A 6,412-nucleotide genomic window follows, 5' to 3' on the forward strand; every position below is an offset into this window, starting at 1 on the left:
CTCTCTCTCTCTCAAAATAATAAATTAACTTTAAAAATAAATAAATAAAAATAAATTAAAAAGAGAGGAAACTTTAATACCATTCCTGCCACTCACTGTATGACTTTGACCAAGTTACTTCACCTCTCTGAGACTCAGCTGACCTTTGTGTAAAAGGAACATCGTGGAGAGAAACAAGTTAGGTGACTTTCCAAGAAAGCTACCATAGAATCTCCGTATGTAAAAAGATATAAGTGGAGTTGCTCTGTTTGAAGGTACAGAAAGGTAGGAGAGGGATAGCCTATGGTCTCAAACCACCACTCACCTTTCCCCTTGACCCACTAGCTTCCTCCAAGCTCCAGAATTTCTAGAAACCTTAGGGTACCATGAAACACAATTCAAGGGGTGGCTGGGTGGCTTAGTCAACTGAACGTCTGACTTCGGCTCAGGTCATGATCTCACGGGTCGTGAGTTGGAGCCCCGAATCGTGCTCTGTGCTGACAGCTCAGAGCCTGGAGCCTGCTTCGGTTTCTGTCTCCCTCTCTCGCTGCCCCTCCCCCATTCACACCCTGTCTCTCTCTCTCTCTCCCTCTCAAAAGTAAATACGCATTAAAAGAAATTAAAAAATAAAAGAAACACAATTCAAAAATTTCTATCTGATGTGCCTTCTTCATTTCATAAACAAAAGGGCAAGAGACTTGTTCAAGGTCATACAAGGAGTCAATGGTCATGATGGAATTAGGACCCAGGTCCCCTGACCTCTAGTTCAGTGCTCTTTGTCCTCAGCATTTTGCCCCAATCCGGTTGTGGCCACTTTTTGTTTATTGAGTGGGAAACACCCTACCAGCCCAAACATGAGCTCTGCCCTCTGGAAATGGAAAAAACAGCCCACACACAAATCATTGCCACTGCCCGTGCCAGCAATATGATTCTGACTCTTGCAGGCTGTTTGTACTTATAACTAAGTATGAGGTTCCTGGGGTCCCCAGAGCCTCTGATAATGATCTGTCAGGGATTTGGATGAGCCATTAGTTGAGTCTTAACCAACTTTAGCATTTGCTGTCCCAGCAAAACACTGAGTTATGCACAGTCTTGTATTCTTTTTTTTTTAATGTTTTATTTATTTTTGAGACAGAGAGAGACAGAGAATGAGCGGGGGAGGGACAGACAGAGAGGGAGACACAGAATCCGAAGCAGGCTCCAGGCTCTGAGCCGCCGGCACAGAGCCCGATGCGGGGCTCGAACTCACAGACCGCGAGATCGTGACCTGAGCCGAAGTCGGACGCTTAACCGACTGAGCCACCCAGGCGCCCCAGTCTTGTATTCTTAAAGCCTACTTCTTTCATGAGTATTGGTCTTATTTCTCCAACTAGATGCTCTACTCCATAAGAAGATGGTTCCTCTGTGCCCAGTTTAGTGTTCTGTATACAGTTGGTGCTTAGATAACAGTGCTTGGTCAATCATGCCTCTTCTCAAAGCCATGGGACTTGTTTCACCAAACATGAGGCTGGAACTCGAGATCCTGAGATCAACAGTCACATGCTTCACCAACTGAGCCAGCCAGGTGCCTCACTGGACCTGTTTCTGTTCACAAACTGGGAAGGGGAACAGCATCAGAAGGGAGTTTCAGAGGCAGGCAAGCCTTTGAACCTCCCAGAAAGGACATGAGCCGCTTGGCACTGCACGGCATACTCGAGAAGGAGCTGAGCTGGCAGCCAATGAGAGCTTACCACCCATAGCAACTACCAGTCTGGAGCATTTACCACGTGACCGACAGGTGCTGTGCTGAAAACTGCAGAGGCATGACCTCCAGGAGTGGAAAAAACAACCTCTCATGGACTTCTTCCTACTTCATTAGAGAGCTGAGGCTCGGAGAGAGGAGGTAACTTAACTTCCAAACTACCCCTAGAACCCAGCTCTAGCTGACTCCAAAGCTCAAGTTCATAAACTGTAGATCAAGGTGACCAAGGGCAGCGTACTTGAACTTTGAAAGATCCCGTAGGTGGCATGGAGAGCTTTTGTATCACATACTCTGATATCCCTCTGCTTGCTTCGGCCCCTCTGCTCACCTTGCTATCTTCCTTTCCTGCGGCCTCCCAGACAGTTTAGACAGGACAGCAGATGGAAACAGCTAGAGAATGTGGAGCCAGAGAGTTTGTAAACCAGACAGATTAACATGGTCCAGAGACCTCTGGGGACAGGGGAGGAGGGGCGCTGGCTGAGACATTAGCGTGGTCAGAGATGGGGTAATGAATACAGAAAATCTGCAAAGTTTATCCCAAAGGTCTTTAAATCGGGAACATTGTGATCCTACCGAGCAGTCCCTCAGAAGCAGACATAATGAACTAAAGTTTTTCCAAAGTCCGCTGGAGCTCTGAGAGCGTAGCGGGTAGTTAGTCAGTGATCTCAGAGTCAGACAGACCTGGGTTTCAATCCCAGATCTGATCCAGATCCTTCACTTAATAGCCGAGGGATTTAGGGCAAGTTACTTACGCCTTTAAACTTCAGTTTTGCCAGCTGTATCTTGGGAATAATAATTCGTACCTTAGAGTGTTGCGAAAATGGAGTTAGATTCCTATCGAGTACTTAGCATGGCCTCTGACATAGGGTAAGCACTCAGTAAAGAGTTATCATTATGGTGATTATGTATTAATAGTCTCCACATTCAGCTTTGCATCAAGTTTGATATAATTCTTTTGATAGCTGAAGTGACTAAACCTTCAAGATCAGTCACACCCCTTAGGGTCACACACCCAAGCCGGTCCTTGGCTCAGACTCCAAGGCACCAATTAGCTCTTGTCCTCTGATTCACACTCCCTTTGCATTGTTTGCATATCTGGAGGCCAGCTTGAGGCCCCCTGGTAGAAAAATCATTCTGTAGGCTCTTTTCAAGAATAGTTTGGGTGGTAGCTTGGAAGGAAACTTGTCCAGATCCCAGAGTCTTTAACCTTCTTGAAATGATTGAAGCTGCCAGAACATCCAAAACCATAAAATCAGTTCTAAAGCTCCCATAGCCTTCCTGTGATTATAGACTCAAAATATTAGAGCTAGACTATTCTGTGGCAACTAAGAATTCATCTGCTCCAACCTCTTCATGTTACAGATCACAACCCTGAGCCTTAGAAGGTGACACTTGGGCTGGAAGCACAGATGATTAGAATTGCAAGGCAATAAGCAGAACATGAAAGGCTGAGAATGAGACCACGTCCAGAGTTTCTCTGGACGTGGTCCTCTCTGGACACCCTCCTGCCTCCAAGCCTGTGGCAATCTGATGACAGACGTTTCAGAAAGCCTCTGGGCCCTCTCCGTGTCTTTCCACCTCTGACTCTCTTGGTGGACCCTTTTCACTTGCATGCGTGGTTGTGTAACTGATTCTGGCAGGGACTCATGTTCAAAATGAAGCCAACCACTTTTCTGCCTTCTGCTCGTTGGGCTCAGCATCCCTGGAAAAGTTAAGTAGCTTCCTCAGGTAAAAACAAGGGCTCTTTCTTCCTACCGCCGTCCTCACGATTTTGTCAGAGGTAGACACTAGGTACATGTTGAAGAAATAAAAGCAATGAGAGTCGGGAATGAGGAACCAGGGGCCCTGATCAAAGACATGGGGACGGGTCTGTGAGGAAAGAAGGACAGAGGCAAGGGCCACATACATCTGCACTCTCCACTCTGGTACGTGCAGTGATCATATCTGATGCTCAGTGAATGTATACTTATTGAATAAATGAATGGGTGAATGAACTGAGAAAGGGAAAGAGGCACAGAGGTCACTTGGAGCACCAGACAAGGAAAAGTAATCTGGTCCAGGGCCATTTAGGTGCAGGAAAGGTGAAAGTAACTGACATACATGGAACCTCCAGAATGTACCAGGCCCTGTGCTTGGTCCCTCCGTATGGCATATCATAGAATCCTCATTACCACTTCATGACACAGGCATTGCCCATTTCACAGTCAGGAATACTGAGACTCAGAGAAATTTTTGTGTTTGGACTCTCTCTTGGAAAGAGTTCAGACTGACGAACTCTTCTCTGAACATATCTTGTGTGGCTGATGATTCTCCATTTGCCCCTATAACTCACTAGATGCATCATCTGCCCTTCTCCAAGACTTTGGGGGGCTGACCTCTATGCACGACATCATCCGGGCTCCTTTGCCCTGGCCTTCTGTTTGGGTTTCACCAATGGTGGTACTGATTAGATATTAGAAAGCAGGAAAAGAGAAAGACACATGGGGAGTTTATTGCCCTGCCCCATCCCTGCCTTGCAGTCCTCTCGTCAGACAGCCCTTCCTCCAGTACTTAAGCCTTTGTCTGGCCTCTGGCTGGGCTTTGGCAACAACGTTCTCTCCCCTAACAGTGTGTCACTGCTTCCCCATCGTTGCTAAGCCCAGGGTTCTTCACTATTGGTCTTTTTGTGCTTCCTTTTGGTTCTTCTCCATTTCATCTCTAATTTCTGTTCAAAGAGATTCAGAATATAATTGTTCTAACACATCCTACCTCCTAAGGACCAACAAAAGGAAACAGATAAAGACCATGAAGACTTTCTGAGATGTTCATCAACTGATGGCCCATCTTCAGTCCAAGAGACAGAAGGATAGGGGGCTGACATGTACAATCGTGGCGTAGTTTGTGATTGTATTACTATTCCTTCATAGTGCCTAGTGCATTTTGTATATTCGAAGGATGTATTTTCTTCCCTGCTCACTCAACTCCTACCCTTACATTTAATTCATCAGTGTTGTCAAAAGCACTTCTATAGAGAACTTAAATTCAGGTGGGGCAGGGCAAAGAGAGTCTTACGGGCCTCGTCTCCTTTCTCTAGGACAGTGGTTCTTAACAGGGGATGATTTTGCACCTCCCCCCCTTCCCCCCGCCCAGGGAAGGAATGTTTGTCAGTGTTTGGAGCATTTTGCATTGTCATGATGGAAGAGAGGTGCTATTGGCATCTACTGGGTAGAAGCCAGGGATGCTTCTAAATACCCGATGCCGCACGGGACAGCCTCACAACAAAGAATTATCTGGTCCAAAATGTCAATAGCGGGGCTGTTGAGAAACCCTGCTCTAGGAGTTTACAATGATGACATCAGGGCTGGCCTCTTTTATGTTCAATGAAAACATTATTGCAGATTTCTATTTAAGAAAAATAGAACATCGTTGTGTGTGTGTGTGTGTGTGTGTGTGTATGCGTGTGTGTGTTTACATTCAAATGTGTTTTAAAATATTTAGAAGAAAAGAGACGTGGGAACACATTTCTGGTATGGGTTATGTTATGAAATACATAGTTTAGAAGAGATTATTTTCCATAGTGATTAGGCATTCATTACGAAGGAGGGACAACTGAATAAGTTAGAATGTCATTGCCAGGTAAATATTTTCCTGACTCCAAAGAGATGTTATGAGGTTACTCAGGGATGGGATTATTCAGGCGAGCTACCATTTTTCCCTCCTTTTTCCTGATCCTGGTCTGGAGACAGATGGAGCTGCCAGTGATAGAGAATCAAGGTTTTCTGAGTCCCTTCCCCGTTATTAATAGGAAAGCAGCCTGATCCCCAAAAGGGCCTTGACTGGAAGGTGGAATGAGACAGGCCAAGGTCTGGACTGGTCAGTTCCTGAAGTATGTAGTTCAATATTCTGTCTGCGATCTGCGTGCAGGAGTCTGGCCAGGTGACTTCTGTGGCCAGCAGTAGTTCTAATGGCAGCAAGCAAATAGCCTTGTCTTCACTGTGTGGGCCAAGGGACCCAAGCTTAGGGAATTTACATAACATACCTAACCACACATGGTTGGTAAGAATTGAAACCAGGCTCTGAGCCCAATCTTCTTCTCTCTGCTGGACTGGGTCACTTTTGTACTGACTTGGTATATTGGAAAGAGGCTTGAGTGGAAGTCAAACATGACACCCAGTCTTCTGTGGCTTTGGGCAAGGATTTAATACCTCTGGACCTCAGTTTTCTCTTCTGTAAGTTGGAAGAGCAAACATGTGTGGCGTTACCATGGCCCTGTGCAGTTTCCAGATTCTTGTGGAATCTAGACCTCTCTCACTAGACTTCTGAGAATTCCAGTCTCTCCCATCCACACGGATGAGTAGTGGCCATGGGGGGAGACAAGGCCACCGCTGAGTGGATGGAGTGGATGGAAAGGGCAGAGGGGGCTGCTGCGTCCACTCACAATGTCTCAGCTCCATGGTCAAAAAGGCTGAGGGCAGAGAGTGTGACAGGCGTGTGATGGACGTGGGCCGTGTAGGACTGTCCGTGGTCGGACCGCTGTAGCAGTAACAGCAGCAGAGTCAAGATAAAGAGATGCTGGACCGAGCAGAGTTCTGGAGAACATCTTCTTGACTTTTCTTTGGCATGTGGAAAATGTCATTCACTTGTTCATCCAGCCGGCCTTTGTTGAGTCCAAACTCTGTGCCAAGCACATGGTAGAGAGTAAAGGTTGACTAA

General features: G+C 46.3%; 1 long non-coding RNA gene across 1 annotated transcript; it reads left to right on the forward strand.

Moving 5' to 3' along the window:
* The first annotated feature begins 1,514 nt into the window (after positions 1 to 1,514).
* Positions 1,515 to 3,398, forward strand: LOC122481748. The gene is made up of 2 exons (XR_006296931.1): positions 1,515 to 1,861; positions 3,083 to 3,398. It is a non-coding gene; the product is annotated as an uncharacterized LOC122481748 (long non-coding RNA).
* Positions 3,399 to 6,412: the final 3,014 nt, after the last annotated feature.

The sequence above is a fragment of the Prionailurus bengalensis genome, chromosome C1, assembly GCF_016509475.1.
Source record: "Prionailurus bengalensis isolate Pbe53 chromosome C1, Fcat_Pben_1.1_paternal_pri, whole genome shotgun sequence".
Lineage (NCBI taxonomy): Eukaryota > Metazoa > Chordata > Mammalia > Carnivora > Felidae > Prionailurus > Prionailurus bengalensis.